Here is a 22640-nt window from a genome sequence, read left to right on the forward strand (position 1 = left end):
CTGCGTAAATAAGGGTTTTAAATGGATCAAGGGATGATATTTTATAAATCACCACAGGCAGTGTTAGTTTACATACAAGTTGAGAACTTTCATATATATATTTATTTAATGTTGCTAATATCATTCATTGGTGTTCTGTGCATGTCTGTTATCCTCTTGCTGTCTTGAAGTTGAAATTAAAATACACTTCATCACTCTTGGCGGTACAGTTTTCTATTTTGATGAAACTCTTTATCCTTCAGGCACAAGATAATCCTGAAAATTAGGTTGTCTGTGTATCGGTTAACTCTCCCATAAGAACGTGTTTAATGAATAATAAATAAGATATTGTGGCTTTGCACTTAGGCAATGTGTTTCAGAACACCAAGTGATCCCAAAATATATAATATATGTAAATATATATTGTTCTTTAAAGGGGTATTCCATTTTAATAAGCCGTATGTTTCCATTTTATTGTTTGTTGACATATTTTATTTGTCTGTAATGAAGTGTTTGTTTCCTTTGCTGTGATGTGTTTTTTGTTTGATTGTGTTCACAGTAGGGATGGTGTTCTTTGTTTGATGTGTTGGGTTGGGTTTGCGCCAAACATAACACTTTGCAATTTGGCCAAACAGTTGCATTTTAGTTTCGTAAGACCACAAAACTTTGTGCCACATGGCTACAGAATCTCCCAAGTATTTGTCTGGCCTTTCTTGAGTAATGGCTTCCTTCTTCCCACTCTACCATACAAACCAGATTTGTGGAGTGCTTGGGACATTATCATGTGCACACTTTGACCAGTCTTGGCCATAAAAGCCTGTAGCTCTTGCATTGCCATTGTCCTCTTGGTAGCCTCTCTAATCAATCTCCTTCTAGCTCGGTCATCCAGTTTGGAGGGATGGTCTGATCTAGGCAGGGTCTTGGTAGTTCCATACACCTTCTACCTTCTAAGGAGCATCGAGGTAGATAAGTGCCATATTGTCGAAGCGCAGGGTGGGAGGACTGAGATATTACAGGTGCAGTCTGAGCAGGTGTGCCTTGGGCCAACATGAGAAGAAGGTCAGAGATGGTGTGGTCTTGGCTTTAGTGGATAGGTCAATCCTCCATATGGGGCAAGACAGGAGAGAGAGGAATTATAACCCCAGTCTCGACACCAGACCCATTTGCTGTCAATTAAGCATCGGTTCATTACATTTGGGAAAGATAAAAAGAAAGGAACTGTGCAATTTGTACAGCAAACCTTTTCATCTTGATTTCTTTAATCTTGACATCCCACCTCACAGTACCTGAGCTGCAGCTGTATTCTGACATGGTTTTGTTAATTGTTATTTCTTCCAGGTTTACCTATATAATTAAATAATTAAAACTCATTGTGGCTTTACAGTTGCTCAACTAATTTGTTGACTTTGTTTACCTGTAGTTAAATGTGGTTTGACATGTTCTGGACTCAATTAGGATGGTGCTGCTGTTTTTCTTAATTAGTTACCTTCGTTGTAGAACTTACTTTGATGTAACACTGTCTGTGTCTCATTGACATACTTTTAGAAAGATCCAGAAATGCATATTTGGACCAAACTGGAGGACTTTCCTGGAGGCTGCCTCACATACTTTACATAGAAGAGAACATGACTTGTAATTCTGTAATAGTAGATGGGACTTACAGTTGTTGCAGGTTAATTGATCTTTTGATTATTTTCTTTGTGGGCAATTAAACCAAGGTTTAGTTATTTATATTACTAGCCAACAAGCTTGTGTTGTTTTGTTTGTTTTATTTTACTACATTCAGTTTCAGAAGAGTCCATGTCATCTCAGTCATTACAGCTACAGGAACTATATTTTGTTGTGCTAAACACAAATATCTGGTAGCCACGAATATCCCCTATGTATTATTACTCCTGTTTGCCCCTGAACATTTTTAATAACCATTAAACGTTAACAACAAATCCTATACACCCATGAGGTACATTTAAATACGTATTCCTTATTTACTGGAATTCAGAAAAGTTTCCCTACATTCACATCATGTAGGGTTGGGTTTCTTTTTCAACACACTAGGTTAGTCCTTCACGGGGTGCCACAGTGTGTATTTTTGGACTAGGATAGGAGGGTGTTGCCTTAGTGGCTTAAATAGGTGAGGGGTTTGTTTATTTATTTGATTTGGCACCCATGTGTTTGTCATCCCTTTAGTCCTGTGTATCTTCTATTTATTGTGTTTTATCGGGGGTATTTGTTATTGTTGTCCCGACAATAAATATTTAGATCCTAGACTGAGGGGGGAGTTCGTAACACCAGACTACAATGTCAACACTTCATGTAGGGACAGCTTGAAGAGCACAGTTTTGAATGATGCTTTCACCAAGACGTCTGAGCAGTTGACAAAACGGTATATCAATGTTACAGTGTTGGAGAGGCTTTGACAAAAACAAAAGGCCCGATTGTGATTCTCAACGTTTAAAGACCGTGGTCATGTATAGCGTTTTTATATCCGCTATTTATCTTGGTTTTCTTTAAGTACTTAATTGATTCAGTTATCGAACTTAATTAATCAAAATTACCTTGAGTTGAAGATATTCATTGATTGATGGTTTACAGAGACCTGTAAAAGGTGCAGGATTGTGGCTCCTGCAGTAACAGTCTTGCCCCCCCACTCTACTCTTCCATCTGACAGGCAGAGATGCATAAATAAACTAAACGAACACTGGGATATATGTTTTTTTTTAATTTGGATTTGTAATTTCTTCAGAGGCATCTGTTAATACAAACATACCATACAGTGCGTTTAATCTCAAGCAACCCTAGGACTATTATGTAGACATGGTATTTGTTATTGCATTCATATTCACACTCAGTCGCATTCAATCACCATTGTGCAGACCGAAATTCATGCCTTTCCTTAGATTAGATGTTAAACAAGATATATATGTATTGAAAGTTCATTTTCTGGTTACTACCGGCAATGAAAATGAGAAATCTTGTTTTTGTTGTTGTTTTTCAGTCTCGCGAGCCTCTACAGTGTTAACCCAGTGAGTTATTACCTTGAATTCTTCCGTGTTATTGTCCCCGCGGAGCTGGGGATTAATCTCTGTTGCTGCTCCCTCTTCCTAATCCAGATTTTGTTACAAATCGTCCAAAGGGAGTGCCTGCACTGAATTATTGACATGTACTGTAAAACTCACAAGTCACTTGTGTATGAAAATGGAAACAAATCCTTTGCTTACCCCTGAGGAAAGTTAACAGTTTACAGACAGCCCCCCCCCTTATGATAGGGCATTTCATCATATTTGTAACAGCATTTTTTGTATAATCCTCTGTCATTCCCCAGAGTAACAGGGTTGGTGTTTAATATAGACAAATGCAAAAGCAGTGCAGCTGGCAGAAAATAAGAAGGGAAAACCGATGGTGCAATTCCGATGATTGGTAGTCTGCCACGACAGACGCAAAATGGCGATGTCACACACTAGGGACAGAATCGACATGTGTGTATATTGTATAAATCCTGCTTTCATTATTTTATTAGCACTTCTTAAGCTGTTATCTCCACTTCTTGCCCTAGAAGCTTTAACCTTGCTGTCACAGGGAGCCAAGGACAGAGAAGACGGAGAAATTCCACTCACATCCCTTCAGTGTATTCAGTTAAAAGGGTCTTAATCGAATTGCAAATTAAAGGTGTGTTGAATAACTCACTCTTGTAAAGAGCAGAGAGGCCTGGTGTTGAGGCCACACGTGACCAATGAAGGAGTTGGGCTTGGATTTAAAATTGGACCCAACCGCTGACCGCAAATTTCAAATCCACTGAAACACAGGAGGAGTTTGTGCAAGTCATGGGTAAATTGAAATGCATTTGACCTGGGTCTTAATCGAAATGCTTACTTAGCATTTACACCGTTGTTTCAAAGAATGAAACCCTTCTAGTTTACAAAACATCTACTTGTTGGGCAATGATTGAACATGGAGTGAAAATATTGACCGCAAAACTTGGCGTAATTCCTGAAAAGGCACCGGACGTTCATTTGCAAAATAGCAGGAGGAGGCAATCTTCTGTGTAATTGAAATTCCCAAAGCCAATTTTCTTCAGTATATAGAATTTACCTACAGGGTACTTTCAGGAAGTCCGTATTTTAGACCGCCGTATTTCCCAGATCCAATCATTTGTGGGATGTTGGTTCACTGCTCTCCTGCTTTATCTCTGCATATTGAACTGAAGAGATTGCTATTACAAATAATAATAGTCAAAAATAAATAGGCAGTATAGCTCGGATGCAAGGGTTTTGCTTTTAAGTAAAGAATATAGCCAAAGATTCTGCTTTCAGACAGGTTGCATCTATATGTGTATCTGCATTTCAATTTCCATGCCTGTGATTACATCTTGTGTGAACTTCACAAAATCAATATCACTGTAGTAAAAACTGCAGGAGTGATGCACGGAGACTGATAAATGCTTTGTATCTGCAAAGCAAGGGCCATTTATTTTGAGGGAATGGCTAGCGTCAAAAGCTGAAGATGACAAATCAATGCACGGGAATGCAGGATTATTCATGTGCTTAGCTGGCACCGCACAACAAAGCCATATATTATACTAATGCTTAATATGTGTAAATGTGACATTTCTTTTATGGGAATTACTGTCACTCGGGTTTGGGGCACAGAGTCAGTCTGTTAGTGATGTGTGCTATCCAACATCTAGGGACAATGTGCGGCTGCATCTGTTTGAATTTGTCTCGTCATAGATCTAGCTTTCATTTGAAAGCAGCGTTAAAATGACAGGAGAAATAGATTTTGAATATATCATATGGAAACAGGGGCCCTCTTTCATCTCTCAAGACGGCTGTGAGCTGCTTGTAAAACATGAATGAATTTAACGGGGGCATTGGGAGGTAATCAAGCATACATCTAATAACAGATTCCCATTTTCTTTCCCAAAATCAAATTCCAATTTCGCTCATATTGTTTACATGTGCCTGCAGTTTAGCAGCATCTGTCAGCGTGATGTTTCGCTAAATCCTATCCAGACTCGGGCCAAAGCATGGCATTGTCTTAGCACAAAAAGTAGGGAGGAGGAAAGTCTGTGAATGTTACATGTGAAACTTTAAATCCTCTACTGTAACAGTCTCATACAGAAGGAATTGGTTTCAATTTACTTAATATACAAATCCATGATTGATGTGTTATCCCTTATTTATTATCCCATTTGCATTATTAAGAATGGAGTTGAGTATAATCCAGAGGGGTTTCTGTACATTCAGTTCCAATCAATAACAGTCTATGGAAATGTAAACATCACAACGCAAGATATACAGAACATTTGGTGCGCACAGTTTGCATGTTTGTACCGTGAAGAATGATCTGAGCCGATCGTTGTCTTTTGCACCCCCCAGGGAGATGCCGAGCAGGCTATCAGTGAAGTGCGTTTAGATCTGACATTGCACAACTGCCATTAAACGTAGTATGATTGGATCTGATTTTAATATATTTGTGAAAGAATGATGGATGGGCAATTCATTCACGGCACTGATTGAGCAGAGAAACACATCCCTAAATTCCCAACAACAACAACAACAACAAAAAAACTAGTTAAAGAATGATTTATGTAATGATGTGTTTGCTTGTGAGTTTGTTTCATTTCATTAATTAATTAATTAACCTACTCACCACAGTAGTATAGAACAGAATCTATGGAATGTATATGTGTAGAATGTACTGTTTTATTTGTCCTTTGTAACTGAAGAACACTGCAGACAATAATTAATCTAATAAACCCTATTTAAAATAAAATAATATTTACCATCACATACTGCACAGACCGTAGGAATCACATGCTCCGTGTGGCAGCCTCTGCGCAGCAGGTCAGATTGTTTGATAGTCAGATAATAGTAAAAGTAAATAATAATAATACAGAATATTAATCATAAATAATAATGCTGATGATAATTCACATCCATGTAGTCTTCCTCTCCCTGTCCTCCAGTGTTTTATTTCAATTTTGCGCCAGTGCTAATTGTTAACAATTATAACTTATTTACCCTCAGCAACTCTTTGCAGTCAGTCAGTTTGCATTTCAGAACCACCCTCGGAGCGGTTAAAGCCACAGCTATGCTTCAGCAGTTCTGGTGTGACACGCACACATGCTCACACACACCCTAACACACACACACACACACACGCACAAAAACAGACAAACAGAGCAGAGAAACAAAGCGCTGATTGAAAGGGATAAGACATTATTCCGCGTAAGTCAAATAAATAGGCTGTTACCCCCCGAGAATTGTGCTGTATACAAACAAGGTCATATTCAGCAGAATTGTAACACATTCTGCTTACGTCTGCTGGCAGGGCTAAGCTGATCCCCTGACCTGCTCATGCAGCAGTTGGTCTGGTTTTGCTTTGTTTAACACTTGTCTGGCGACCGAATGTATTATTCATTCAGACAGGTTAGCAGTGGGATTATCTTGCCAGAGTGTGTATGTGTGTGTGTGTGTGTGTGTTTGTGTGCTATCCACAGTCAGAAGCCGACGGTTTAATGATCGGACAGGTTTTGGGCGATAGGTGACACATCTGCCGTGACGTGACATCTGCCATGAAGCATGAACCTAATGGGGCAACGGCAGCTGGCTTACAGATGTGAAGCAATAAACCTTCTGATATGCTAGCATTTAATTGCTCATCTCGGCGTCCTAGGTGCCACACACAGTCTATCCGTTATGTCTTGCCCAGCTTGTGAAAATAAAAGTTCTATGATGGATTTTCATCCCTCCTTCGCCCTGTGCTGCTTTGACATCTTGTTCAGCAGCAAAACCCAGCGGGGGTCGTGACGTTGGGCAAACTTTTTCTTAGGTAATTTGCACGGTTTCTTTGTGTGTTTGACATTCAAGGAAAATCGGCTCCTTCGACTCGCTGATCGGTGGAAAGTCTTGTGGAGTAATAGTAACCGCATTGGATATTTTACTATGTTCCTATTTCTAGTAGACGATTAGTCATAGAAGGGTATAATAGTATAATTATGGGTATTGCTTACCAGGCTAATGTGATTCAATCCTACATTTGAATAAATCCATTTGGGAAAGTAATATCAAAATGCCCCTTTTCCAGAGGAATTAAGGTATTTTCTATATGACTAAATTTTTTTTTTTTTTTTTTTTTTTTGTGCTGCCTTTGATTTTGTCTGGCAATAATCATGTCATACCTTGTTTAATGTAGCATCACTAATGCCACGTGAAGCCAGATGGTATGAAACTGGACTTGGTGGCACTGCCTCACTGGGGCCTATTGAGTTTAATAGTAGAAGGGATTATGGCCGTTCACAGCACTTGTCTCAGATGTTGGAAGTTTTATTTATTTATTTGGGGGGCTTTTTCACATGGGCTCTCCTTCAGCCAGACTAACAACTAATATCAGCTGCAGTAGCAGAGGAAAATGAGGTCTCGGCTACAGTAAGGAATCTCCACAGCTCCCGAATAATGAGGGGGGGAAAAAAAGCCTACCATTTTTTTAAATAGTTTTTTATCATATCATTACAGAAGAACTGAACTTGAAAAGAAAGGCATTAGCATTTAATGAACATGCCTCTCTCCTTTTAATATTCATTTTGCACAGTTATCAAGGGTTAGCAGGATCCAGCCGCAGAACTTAAGAGAGCTCCTCCAGGCAAGCACTTCCTAGTGCATTATTTAAATGTACATCATTTAGGATCTGATGGCCTCAATTACTGCAGGGTTGTTTGATTCAAAACCAATTTATCAAAGCTGGCGAGTTAAAAGCGTCTCTGCTCCCTTTGAAACGGAGCCTCGCCGTTTCCCGCTCTTTGGAGTTTCTCGGGGACGCGGGCGCCGGTGACTCGAGGAATGTGGCGCCCGGCTCCTCCACTTCTCAATCTAATGACCGTCGGCCTGTGGTAATGCCCCTGTGGTTTTGGAAACAGGATTACCAGTAGAACTGTCCAAATTTGTTCCATATTTCTAACGCAAAGGCCACTATATGCAGTAATAATCCTCGTCTCGCTCCCTTTGACTCATCAAACACAGTGCCAAGGAGGATACCAATACTTGAAATTAATGGCACTTTCTTTTTATGTTTTTGGCTTCTACAGCTTACTTATCCTTCTGATAATATGGGATTCTGGGTTTGGACCAGTGTGGCACTCTGATGAGGAAGATGAAAGTCAGAGTATTAATTTGTTTTTCCTCCTATGCTAGTATTCATCTTTCTTATATTGCACAAAAATGATGTCATTTAGCCACTGCATTGTTGTTCCTGTATCAGTGCACCCCAGGCCATACACAAATGCCAGTGTAGGTTCTTTAAGGGTTCTCATAATAGAAACATAATCTTCAAACATAATCTAAATCTCATAAGACATCATCTTGAAACATAATGTTAATAGTGACTCATGACTGCAACATCTTTCAGCTGGCATCTGGCTAAGTGAAAGTGGATGTTAGCATTTTTATTTTTAACACCTCGATTAATTAAAAAACACTATCTAAAATATATAGCAGTAGTGCCATCCCACCCCTGCTATAAACACAGTTTGTGACACAATTAGAAGGGACTATGTCTTGAAACACGACAAGCATATGCTCTGTTGTTCACTGTCAGTACTACCACCTGAAGTGTTTGTGTCGTCACGTGATTGTTATAAATATGCGTTTAGAGCTCAGATACTTAAGTCAGTTTGATATTTTTTGTTATAAATTTGTAAGCAGGTGTTTATATATAAACAATAAATGTACATACGATCTATCCATCCATCTGTCTAACTGTGTGTGTGTGCATGCGTGTGTGTGTGTGTGTGCATGCGTGCGTGTAATTGCAATAGGTTGCATTTAGTATATCAAACCATTACATCAGAAAATCCAGGATGTTTTTTTTTTATTTGCCAAGTTATTGTTTTAATTTTATTGAAGTTTGTAATATGTCACACATGTCACGAACAGAAACAGAAATAGAGTGCACAGCCACAGATGTCAACAGTTTATAAAAGTGTAAATCTTCAGAAAGCAGGCTTAATCAACATTATTGGGCAGAATTTCAATTAGATAAGAAACCAGACCCACTTCTTCGGATTAACAGTTTTTAAATTGGTTTTATGTAAAATGATTTATATATATATATATATATATATATAAAAAAGGTAAATAACTAGATCATTGTGTGCGCAAACCTCACTAATTAAGGAGTCCTTGCATGCAGTTCATGTGAAGAAGTAGTTCCTTACATTTTGCTTTGTAATTGACTGTGGAGAGAGACACTGAATCTGACAGGTTAATATACACTAGATCGTTAATTTAGTAAATTGGAATTTCTGTTAGGTTTGAGAGCGTGTGCGTTCTGAACGTGTAAATATCACTGTTCAGCTCTGAATCGCATTCCCTCACTGCGTTTCAGCACCTCTGAGAAAACGGTTGTTTTTTGTATCGGCTCCAAGTGAAATAATGAACAGGGTGCTGTATTTGTCCCTTCATAACATGTCTAAAGTTTTCAGCAGGCTGAAGCGATGTCCAACCAACCCCCGAGAAGACGAACTGATACACATTTAAAATAACTGTGTAATAAAGTGAATAATTTGTGACTACAGCTGTGCATATGCATGTAGGTACGTGTGTGCTTGTGTTTGTGTATTTGTTTATTTATTGATGCATCCTATGAATAATAATAATAATAATAATAATAATAATAATAATAAAAATAATAATAATGAGAATAGCTCCCAAGCACCCAAAAAACAGTGCATCAGAAACCATGCTTAAGTAGATCACCGGTGCAATTGGGAATGAGTTCCTGTCTGCTACGACCTCAGACCAGATTGCTTCACCTTGTGTATTGAGTTAAGGGGCCTCACCAAATTTGAACCCTGCAGTACAGTATTGATTCAATACCAGGGAGAAACACAACCTTGTCCTGTTAGCCCGTGTACTGTATGATATATTTAGATCGGGCCCTGTGTAGACTACCCTGAAAACATGGTTACCAATGCACTCCGCCTCACAATTTATGTACTTGTTAAGGAAGTATTTCACTCGCGCTTCCCGGATCTGTTCGCCTTTGTCGTTACTGTTCAGCCACACTTCTCTGCTAATGAACAATTTCTCTGCTGTAAAGTCTAATTATAAAGTGTTTTTTTCCCCTTCTTCCTCGAGAACAATAGCTATTAAGGCAAACACAGCAGGAAATCATATTATGCAGCCTGTGCTCAATCTCTTTCAACAAGCTGTTTTTCACACTGGGAAAAAAAATAATGTTCACTATTAGCTCTATTCTTTACGCTGCGCAGGAGGGAGGTTGGTGTCTGTAATTTTCATCATAGTCCCAAAGTATGGGTGATTAAATCAAATCTATGGAATAATTGAAGTGTTTCTGATGGAATGAATAATAATAATGGGGCTGCAATGCTGGGTTCTCAATGCTGTGTTTACCAAAACAGCGCTCAGCGTGTTTTCTGAATGATATATGTCCAGTAGGTTATTGTTCTGCTATCCTGACTAGTTTTTTTCCATGTCTCTGTAAAACTGAACAGACCATATGAAGTTGATTTACTAGACTGCATAACATACTGCAACCCCCCCATAAACAGACGTCTCCCGACAGCGCATATCCAACAGTGCCCTGGAAACATCTAAGATTCAGGTAATGCGGTAAAGAGATAAGATTTTACTACAGAAGTCCAGGCACCGATTTGATTGTCAGCCCATATTGTGGCCATTTGCGGCCTTAGGCGGACAAGGAGGTAAATGCTGAATTGGTCATTCAAAAAGCACAAAAGGAAAAGCCTACTATTCAAAAGTGTGTGTTGTGTGTGTGTGTGAGAGAGAGAGAGAGATGGAGGGAGAATGTCTCCGTAGAGTTTATTCTAAACTGGCTGTTGCTCACTGCTAAATGCTATTTATTGAAGCATGCAGTGAAAATATATTTTTACATGTTGCCATGGTACTGTAATTTCCAGAAAGCCAGTCTGTATCAAAAGTGTATTGGAATGGACTTTTGTTTTTCTTTTCTTTTTGGGTTGTTTTCCATTTACACAGGTAATGCAATTCAGGAGTCGTGCTTGCTTTCTGCTATGAACAATTTATTTGCAATAATTATCCGTTGATGTTAACAATGCTTTGAGAACTTACAAAAACAAAGCATTACAGTCATTACAACCACAATCCACAAAAGCACTTTAACAATACCTAAAACATACACCTGTTTGACAGCGTTTGCTCAAATGGGGAAACTATTTTCTGATTTATTATTATACTCCACTGTTTTTATAAAATATTTGTTTATGGACAAAACACTGCCAATTAGGATGTGGTGTGCAGAATTATAGTTTCATATTGACGTGTCCAAAGAACAAATCACTAGAGAGCATTTTCTGATTGTGTTTTGGCACAGAATGTGCGGAGAATATGGACGGATCAGAAAAACATTTGCCAGTATTCCCTTTAAGGACCATGGACAGCACTGAATTCAGGCGAGAATAAAAGCAGAGCAATTTAAAGTGGTGGAATGCATTTTTTTCTATTTGTCTTTCTTGAGCTTATTAAGTCCCAGTTCATAAGTGCTCCATCGTAAATGCAACAAGCAAATATAGATATTTCTTTTTTTTTATTAGGTGTCACAGGAGGAAAGTAAACAGAAGAAGTGATGAGCATTCAGACTCAGAATAATTACCAAGGGGCTTTGCAATTCGCCGCAAAGAGATGTTTTATGTTATACTCCCTGCTGCACACACACTGTTAAGTAGAAATATGCATTTATGTAAGCAGATTCATACTGCTGATGCGATCAGAATTACACCTTTGGAGATGAGACTGAAATTGTGTGAGCTTTGCTCTTAGCAAGATCGGAGCATGTCATCATACAATTTGGATGTTAAAATAAAGTGCTTTCTTTCATTTATTGATTAATTTTGTTAAAAAAAAACAATACAAGGTTAAATACAGATTTGATTGGTTCTGTCAGGAATGTGAATTGATAGTTTTTGTTCTGAAATTTAAGCAAAGGTTGTACATCAGAGCCCTGGCAGATAGTTAAAACGATCAATTACTGGTAATTTGTGAAAAGCTGACTAGCACTTTTGAGCATTTTCAAGAAAAAGCTAAGTAATTGTTTTACTTTATTAATAATCAGGGCTTGTTTGTTAGAAAAAAGGCTGACTGAGGAATACAGTGGAAGGCTACACCATGAAAGTTGAAATCGTTTCTCTCAGATTTTTTACTGTGTGACTGCTTGTTTGAAGTTATGGATGAGATAACGACTGTATTATTTATATTGCTTCAAGAGAACCAAAAAAACACACAAAAAAGCTGTGCACTATGGAATTCCTTCAGGGGATATATATATTTCATATTCTTCCATATTGGCTGGCCTTCTCATTCAATTCTAGCAATAGGCTATTTAATCAAGGTCACTGTGTGCTTGTGTTTATGTATATTATTTTATTTTGCTTCATGCTATGGATTTCCAAAATCCCTTTTTGTTGTTTGTTTGTTTGTTTCTTTGCTTTACCAGAAACTTTCTTCCATACATTCAGGTTCAATTGAAAAGATGCATTAAGGAGAACAGGTGGCTTGATCTTTACAGAGACTCCCATTAAGAAGTCTGATTGCTATCAGAATTAATGCATTCCAGTTGAGCATTCCCTCTGTGATGGAGACCAGGCTTCTTAAATAAAGCACAGCAGGGGAATGGGATTAATATGCAAAAATAAGGTATCTGTCCTTGCAAAAACACATTTATTTGTTATTACACACAAAGATATAGATGCACATACTGGCACTCCAAATTATTGAGTTACTCAAATCTTACGGACAATGAAATAGGCATCTTCCTAAATTGTATTATTTGTAATACTAGTAGTCATATAAACTTAAGGCACCATATGAATTCCAGTCTTCAGTGTGATGCGGTATTCTCAGTAAGTTGAATAGTTTGTTTTCCAACATGATAAAGTTTGAAACATGCACTCGACAGCTGCTCCCAATCTAATAAATAGGGTATAATCCCAACTCTGACCTTAATGACAGCTGCAGGCCTTGTGATAGATGGCAGTGGGGGATATCGCGCTGTTCTTCCTGCACGACAGATTTGAGTATTCAGCAGCAGAGGTTGGTCACTGGGGTCCCTTCCTGACTTGTTAGTTGCCAGTTCATTCCAGATGTGCTCTATGGGAGAGATGTCAAAGTCTGAGACAGAGGCACTCAAACACTACTGGGGTTGTGCTGATCTGTTCTGGAGGCTGTACATACATACACTGTCTGAGGAGTCGTTCATGAGATGCCCATAGTGAGTTACAGACGTAGAAGGAGGTCGATCGCGTGATGCATGCGGATCCTTCAGGACTTTGGCTGTAGAAGCTGTACACTGGAAGAGAAATGGCACAAACGGCCCAATCCTCGATGCATTCCTCACTGGCATGTTGCGGAGTGTAGCATAGTTGTTAAAGCATCCACATGCGTTCCTCTGAGACTGGCGGGGGGGAGAGGGAAAGCTCACAGGACAGGAGGGAGTCGGTGGGAATGAAAGCTGAGGAATGTTTTAAGGATTGATCGGCATCATAATGAGCTTGAGCGGCCACAAAGGGAAACAACATGCATTGCACTTTTCCAATAAAGAGAAGGGAGTGTGTCTTTTCTTCCTGTTCTTACAAAACTTCGGATATTGAGCGCATAGGGGCACTTCTTCTTTATGGCTCATCGAATGCTGTTTATTTAACAGTTGCCAGTGACGACTGACAATTATTTTCGTTGATGCCGTTGATGGTAAATTTAAAACATTCAAGCGATGTGTGTGGACTGGAAGAGAGGATCCTTATGACTTCACATTGTGCTTTCACTATACAGGATTCCAGAATAGGATGCTGAATGGGTGCAGTGCTCCTTTTTCTCTGCGTTTGTCCACAGCTCTGACTACAATGTGCAGCCTAATCCCCCTCGATCTCCCTTGTGGAGTAAAGTTAATCTAAAAAGTGTCAAAATCCTGCCAGTTAGCACATTTCCAGCTGGAATCTAAAGAGTGAAATCTTGTGCCCTTACTTATCAAGAGATTTAAGTTGACACAGATGCTTAAGCTGCATGGGTCTAAAGTCTAATTGAATTTTGATTGCTTTCGAGTTCATAATATTAGGATTAGTAATGGATGAAACATTGCAGACACTCATACCTATGGTGGGTTGCATTGCTGCGAATTAGCCTCATGGCTTCAACTACATTTAGGGATTATATATTTAAAAAGTACTTTCTGATGGAAGCCTGTGGACATTCCATAAATAAGTCTGTTTTAAATCAGTTGGGGTAGATTTGTGTAATAACAATGTAACAAAATATATTGGATTCTGTAGTCCATCTGAACTTCAGTATATATCTATCTGACGTTATTAAAATATATAAATAAAGATCAAACGATATGGAATATTTTAACTATATTGTGACATGGTACGAAGAGAAGCATTCTGGCACACACTCGTAGTGTGTGGTAGCACCTCTAATTGAAGCTAGTATGTCTTTGAAGCCAGTTTTGCAATTAGCTAATGACAGGTTTAATGACAAGGATTGCAAATTAATATTGGTCAGTGTGTGTAGTATGCAAGGCAAAGAATAGACAAATTATTTATTTCCCTTCGCTGCCACGACTGTCTCTCTATATAAGGACTTTTCTGAAATGAGATCTGACATCTGTGATGTGTTTCTTAGAAATAATCTCCAATGCCATTGGGACTAACAGACCCACTATTTTAGTCTGATTGGTTAACCAAAGGGTCAGCATTTCCGTCTCCATCCATCTTTCTTTCTTTTTTTTCGATCTGTAATGTTGTTATGGGCCTGTCTGTCCTTATTCTGGTGTTGAGCCGAATGCTTACAGGGAAATTGTGCTGTCTGTGACCTTATTTGTGTCAGCACAGTGCAGTGCAGTTGTTTATAATGTTAAAAATCTGTTGCATTTTACAAATTAGCTTCTCGTTTTGTCCCACACACAAATCAAATGAGGCAATTAGTTGGACTAAAAGGGCTAGGCATAGATTTTTAATGATAATTACAGTAGACACTCACACAGTCAACAAATGTTAGACTACAATTGTGTGTAATACAGACATTAACTAGCGAATTGTTTAAATAACTTGTATTTGTCATTCTTTTCTTTTTTTTCCCCTGCAATAGGTCTCCCAAGCAAATGTTTTAATTAAATCCCGGGCACACTGTAATGCATAACCTTACCCCATGGAGAGTAAGTGCTTACTGCTACTGTGAAATGAAAGTGCAACTCTTTTGAAAAGCTATGGTTGCTTTTGTACAACTCCAGCAGTTCCTTACAAAATTTTGAATATGCACTTCACAAGGACTCTCTAGGAATGGAAAAGGTATTTGTGAACAGAAGAATAAACAAATACAAATGGATTTAATGTATTAACCCTGAGGACGATTTTCGGCCCAACTTTCCGCTCCCTTTTTAGCCTTAAAAGGGTTTTTATTTGACAAATCTGCATAGCAGCTAATTGTTTTAACCAATAGCAGAGGTATTTAAAAAAAACATGTTTTGTATTGGTAAAAAAAAAAAGTATCTTGGAGAAGATGGGAAAAGATGGCGGCGCACTGAAAATGCTCACTACATGAGAGCGCTTTTAAAGGAGTCAAATGGGGGATGTTTTGAACATTTTACTGCTTCCGAGACCAGTACAACTAAATTAAACTAACTTTTTAGTATTGTAAACTTTTAATTTGGCACATTGATTAGTATTGTACACAGTTTTGACGGCGATTTGGAAGAGGGGACGGCAGAAGTTTATCACGAGAACAAATGCGAGGGGTGAAGATGCAGATTAAGACGTTTCTAGTTTATTTCCGCTGGTCAGCATAAATGTCAGAATCTCCTTTTCAACACAAATAACAGATTAGACAAATTGACACAAAAGAAAGCCGCTAAGATAAATAATAAATAAATAGTAACAGTCCGAGATGTATTTCAACACAACAACCCTGACCGGACGATTTCTCCGCAAAGGAGAAAGATCACATCTGCCCCGAGCCGAACACACATGTTTACAATCAATGCAAAGTAAGCTATGTACATTTATTATTATTATTGTTGTTGTTATTATTATTAAATATTACTGGTAGTAATAACGACAACAACAGCAATAATCTGTACATTTTGAAGATGTTTTTATATTTATTCAACACACAGAACAAGCCGACCGTATGATTAGTTTCACTTTTGTTGTTTTGCCGTGTAATTCCTTGTAAAACTTATTGTATCTCTTGAACAAGTATTTGTAAACATCTGTGTTTTTTGGTATTTTAAAAAGATCATTCTGGGGATTCATATGAATATGATTTTCTAAGTGTTTATAAGCCAGGTTAATTCTGAAAACTGGGTTGTTTTGAAAATAAAAATGGCATCTGTATAAGTTTTGTTTCTTTGCCAATGCACATTTCTGTATTCATTCCAAAAATAAACGAATTATAGAAGAATGAAAAACGTCAGTGTCTTAAGTTTCTTGTGATATATAGGTTTCATATTATGCTTTATGTATTTATGTAAAACTAAGTAATTTGCTGCGCTATGTTAAGCACTGTGATTTTTTTGAGAGCGCTCTTGGCCTGATGCATTGAGCACTCCTGTGGGCCTGGTGCTCTGAGGGTTAACAAAGCCACTGGCATCCTCCTACTGACATCCTAGCATCTTGAGGATATTGCTGCAGAGGTGCATCTTTGTATTTAGAGCTGTATACATGTAGTGTAGTGTAGTGTATACACTAGAGAAGACAACATAGCAATCTGAATATTTCTTTAGGTCTTGTAATATTCTTCCCCTCCAACATGAAAAGATCCAATGAAGAATAAGGACAGAGCAGCAAACTATATTTCTTCAACACAGAAGATAAAGGACTGAAGTTGTATAACATCCTGCAGTTTTTCAAAAAGTGAAGAAGAGTAGTCTCGGTGCTGTAATGGCATCGAAAATGGCATCTTCTGTCTGAAGAATTGGATTCCGTTTCTGTCCCCCGTTGGAACAACACTTATTGTGTTTTATTAACATAAGAAGGTCACATTAAACAAAACAAGAAAAGCATTTCTGGACCACCTTGATTCTCTGGTTGCTAATTGATGCCACAATCTCATCCGTTCTCAAATGGACTATTTTCTATGAGACAGTATCATAACAATGGATGGTGCAACAAAACGTGTTTTCAGTTATATATCACTATCAAATATAAGAAATAAATATAACCAACCCTTCTCCACATCAAAAAAAAAGTTTGGTTTAGCATCCACTGGAATTGACCAACAGTAGTTGATCTGTGTTGTGTTTCCATGCTAGTTAAGCATTAAGAAACTACTGACTTAAAACAAGTGTACATCTTGTGAAACTTGCACCATTAGCTTTGGAGTATTCTGAAACAGCGCTGCTAACTGACGAGTTGAAAGCATTGCTCTGGTTTGGTGTAGGAAAAGCATTAATAGGCATCACTTTCACTGCAGGAGGGACTTTTTTTTTCTTAGGAGTTGTGTGAAGAGATATATTTAGCTTTTTCATTGGTAAATACTGATGATTCTCAGCATGGGATGAACTTTCTACGCAAGATAGGAGTATAGGAATGTTTGAAAATGCTGCTCTGTGATTGGTTGGTTTCTCATATGTGATTTATAGTGAAACACCCCCCACCCCCAGCTCCCTAGAGCTCCCACACAGTGTCCAGTCGTCAGTCTGGTAGCTGTCTGACCGGGTCCACTTTTCCACAGCCCCTGTGATTAACAAACATGATTACTGGGTTTGGAAATGTATACTAACCCATACTTAGCCCTTTATTCGCATAAGGTCTAAGTGTTTTGGACAAGGGATAGACAGACCTTTAAAATAGGCTGCACTAGGAATAGAAACCATTATCTGTTTATAACCTCAGCTGTCCAGTGAAGTGCTTTTCCAGGCTTGAAGAAGGAAATGCTATAATGTCCATAAAAGATAAAAAATAAAGCAAACGGCAATAATTAATTGAGATCATAATTTAAATAGACTAATGGAAGATGTATAGTCATTTGTTCAAGGTTTTCTGTTAATTAAGGAGATTAATTACTTAAAAACAGTTGGAATATCAACCGCAATATTGTACTGCCAGTTTCCAGTTTTGTGCCCAAGATTGGGATTTGTCAACATCAGTGGCAGACATTTCAAGACATTCCATGTATGTGAGCTTTTGATTAAAAAAGTCATTTAGTAGAAACTGAAATTGCTTGGTGTAGTTATACCCTCCATGCAAATATAAAAATGCAATTGTCTGCAGCGAGAAATGATTAAATCATGAAATAAATAAATAAACATTTAACCTGATTGCCCAGTTGGCATGTCTTATACTCCAGAAGGGTGCCATAAAGGCTCTGAAGGGTTTGTGCAATTTAACAGCATTTCCAGGGTCAATAGCAGTTAGATATTTTGTCTCGGTATAAATAAAAGACTTGAAAGCTGAAAAGAAAATGAGAATTCTCCAAATTAAAAAAAAAGCATATGGACTTTCAGACAGACATCAGTGACAAAAGCAATTTAAACATCAATTACACTTCAGGCTTGTGGAAAATGCTAACACCTGTAAGATGACTCAATCAGTGGGGTAACAATGGACTGCTTAATGCTTTCTCTTTCATGATGGAAAGACTAAGTGCTTTGAGTGGGTATTAAACTGTTCTGGGGGGAAAAAGACCCATCGAAAGGTGTTGCAAACATAGCCCCAGCAATTTATGGGAGTGATAATACATGTGCAGTGCATATTGTCAAGGTGGTTAAATACATTACCATTTTGTTTGGCTTTCCCTATAGTTTGCTACTGTGTCAATATTTTGAAAGGGGGGCAGTACTGTCAAAAGTAAAGTGAGTAAGTGTAAGTATCCCTGCACATCTTATTATGTTTATCCTTATTTGTTTTTGTAAACTAGCTTTGGCCAGCATGACTACTGGGCAGTCTATGCCTCTCAGACAATATGAATATCTGAAATGTAGATGACAGAACTTTGGAGTTTGTTGAAGCACTTTAAAATAAGACGGTTAAATATGTATTGAAATCGTCCCCTGCCTTTGTGCCAGTTTTATTGGAAATAAAAAGTATATTGAATGCATATTCCAGTTTACCTTGTGTGCATCTAGATAATGATAATTGGGTAACACTTTTGAATAAGGTACTGCTTATTAATGTGATATTAATGATTTATAAATGTGTAATGGAAGATTAATAGATATGTTGTAAGGCATCAATAATGCATTATAAATTGGTTATAAATCTGTTTTAGCAATACATTGAATGGTCACAAAGTTACCAAAGGAAACTTCAATACTGCTTTGATATAGTCCTAATACATTATTTTACATGTTTTCATTATAAATGATTTATGAGAGAAACACTTTTAAGCTACCTGTTTGACTTTTGGCCATTCCATGTATTTATATAATTGAGTTATAACATGTATTACACTTTTATTAATCATTTGCAGCATATTAATAAGCAGAACCTTATTATAAAATGCTACTGATAAGGGTTTGAAACATATTGGAAAAGGAGATGGCAACTCCACAAATACCGAGTTAGCAGAAACTCAGAAACATGCTGTGAATGTACGATGTTGTTTTTCATTCTCCAAAACATTTCACTGAGATTGCATTTGCCTGTTTTTCTTAAACAAAAAATAATCACTTGGAAACGTTTGTCCTTTTCTACAATCATTGGGCATATTACCATAGAATAATCTGTACCATCAGCTCAGTTGACAGTATAACAATGAGGAAATGATGTAACATTGTATTGGCTGCTGGAAATCTGCCTGTTATATTCCATCATCAGAAAATGTTGGTGCCACAGGGTCACTTCTTATGTAGGCCTGACAGTAGATTTCAAAATCTCACACCCGGTCGCTGTCAATGTGTCTCAGCAGAACAATGTGGAAATTGTCAGCACGTCTCTTTTTATATACAACCGTCCATGTTTGTTTTTGTGTGTTTGCATTTTGTATTAATAAATAGATAACCCTTGTGAAGTGCATTGAATGTGTGGGTAAAAAATAATGACAGTCAGTGAACACATTTAGAAACATGTCTGTGTAGATTGAACTGGTTTCCATTCTGTAATGGCTGCGAGCATCGGCTTTGATAAAGACTCAGAAGTGAAATGGATTTTATCAGCTCATAGCTTCAGTCACAAACGATCATTTTGGCCCGTTGCTTTTATCTGAGCCCTATGATGGGCAATTGTGACTTACAGGGTTTGGGGTTGTATTTCATCATGGAAACTTTTGGCAAAGGTGCATTGGAGGTTTCCAGTCCGAGTGCTAGATGATCGATCGGCAAGGGTCTGTACAGTTCTAGCCCAATCAATCCTGACTTTGTGTCTAACCTAAATCAAAGAATCACTTCCAATTTGGGGAGGCAAATTGCTGACTGGGAGAAAATGCAGTTTGTCACTTTTGCCACTTGCCACAGAAGAGGAATGTTTTCGATTTATTGGGCCGAGCAATTTACTGAAGCAAAGGCTGAGAGGGCTATCAGTGGGTTGGAAAAAGCTTTTAACTACTAAATGATTGAGCCAAACTTAAAAATCCAATGAAATAAAACAATGCCAGGGCTGCTCTGAAATTTCCTTTTACAGTAATTAGGTGTCATGTTAACCTAGGCGGAGGTTCATAAATCCAGAGAGATTAAAGTGTCACAGGAAACATATGTGTGTGGGGGGCTTTTACCCTATAAAAGTGACCGAGGTTGTTAATGAAATGACAGTGTCATCTGTGACAGTTGTGTAGGACACCTTGTACGTGGGTTTATTCTATATCTATATTCTGTATGTATCCGTGCTATTTAATCGAGGGGGTCTAAAGCTGCTTCCCTTTTGTTTTACAGAGAAATGCATCATCTGTGCTCTGGATTTTAGTGGCATTGTTTTAGTTTCATGGTCCTCATTCCACACAGGATGGAGTTGCCAGTGAAATAAGGGTCCGTGTGGGAAATGCAGACTCCTTCTGAATCCCATACCTTTTTACATTTGCTGAGATACAGTAATCAAATCAAAACAGGAAGGGATGATTGCATTCAGACTTTTTTTTAATGGTGCTATAAAAAACATATTAAATGTAGCTTCTGGTTTTCGTGTTGGCGAGCTTATCTCGCTTGACTTTTTTCTTCACATCTTTTATTCACGATGACGTCTTCTGATTTTGGCCGTGGATGAAAGAGATATGCATTTATTCCTAAAATGTATTTAATTCCCTCTTGAAAGATTCTGACCTCAGTTTGTCAACGTCTACAACGATACTTATTTATTAATTCATTCATTCATTCATTCATGCACTCATTCACTTTGACTTGAAAAGACCGTGACTCTGCTCTTTGAAAGTGGAATTAGTGAACCACTGAATGCATAATTAAGTGCCGAAATGCCGAAAGAGGGAGCAGCATTTCTGTTTGTATTTCTGTTTGTTGTTTTTTAAATTGAGCTGATGCAAGGTCAAACCTTTGTGTGGTTATCTTCAAAGAGACTAGAACATTTCCCCTTGAATGCACATCACACACACATCAGGATGTAAGGGCATTTGTGTGTTTAATAAAAGCACCTGGGAGTAATAAAATAAGAGAGAAATTGAGAAATTATCTACAATATCTCAATAACTATATCCATGTTTGTACACAGGTATGGCAGGTATGTTGCTACAGTCAGCAGGTAAACTGAATGACAAAACTTTCAGCTAAAATTACATCACATAATTGCCTTGAAAATATATATTTCTCCCAGCATTCTCATCCACTGTACCTCCAAGGTATGGAGTAACATTCCCAGAGTCTGCATCAAACATTTATGGCTAAATAATATCTCAGCGCATCGCATCATCCACCGTCAGTTGGTTATAATTCAGTTCCCGCGCCTTATGGTGTGGATGGAACAGGATAGATCGCTTATTAGCCCTAGAAGGTGTTTGTAGGTGAGGCAAGAATCAGTTTATATTCCCTTTCATTTGCACATCATGCTAAATGCTCAGAGAGGGGATTGACATGGGTCGTCAGTTTGTCATCCGATACTTTAGTAGTAGTTTGTGATGGAGAGAAGTTGCTGAAACAGGTTAAAAGTGAGTGTCAATTATTAAAGTGTTCCACCAGGTCACTTGATTATATCCTTTTGCGAACAGCATGAAGAAATGCTTCCAGGGGATTGCTGCTCAGCTTGGCCATGGCCATCGCCGACAGCAATGCGGGTCCTCGATTTATGTCTGCTGACAATATAAGGACGCAATAAAACATCATCCCCGTTGAATGGAAGTTCAGACCAGCGGCTATGAATGTTTCGATCTGATTAGCACTATATCTTATTGTAACCCCTCATGCTGCAGGACAGCGTCAGATCATTTATCACTCGACATTACAATCACGTATTTATGTGCGGAAGAAAGAGCGAGTCGTCCTGTTGTAATGTGACGGTATATTATGAAGCGGTTATCATTGTGTGTTTGCTTTCTCTCCCCATCCCTGCCTGTGAATGGTATTCCTCGCGCATCGAGACAGACCCGACACGAGAAACATTCAGACTTTCGTGTCTGGACCCTCCCTTGACGACACTCCCATCTCACTCTTTCCATTCGTAAAAGTCACAAAACATTTTTGTGGGGGGAGAAAAAGAAATTAGTCATAATTACCTGTCCCCTTATTAGCATAATAACTTT

The 22640-nt window shown here is 38.1% G+C and overlaps 1 protein-coding gene across 1 annotated transcript in view; it reads left to right on the forward strand.

The window, feature by feature from the left end:
• Positions 1 to 22640, forward strand: part of galntl6 (polypeptide N-acetylgalactosaminyltransferase like 6) — a 257597-nt gene that overhangs the window by 129795 nt on the left and 105162 nt on the right. The gene's annotated exons all lie outside the window — the stretch shown is intronic.

The sequence above is a fragment of the Amia ocellicauda genome, chromosome 12 (assembly GCF_036373705.1).
Source record: "Amia ocellicauda isolate fAmiCal2 chromosome 12, fAmiCal2.hap1, whole genome shotgun sequence".
Lineage (NCBI taxonomy): Eukaryota > Metazoa > Chordata > Actinopteri > Amiiformes > Amiidae > Amia > Amia ocellicauda.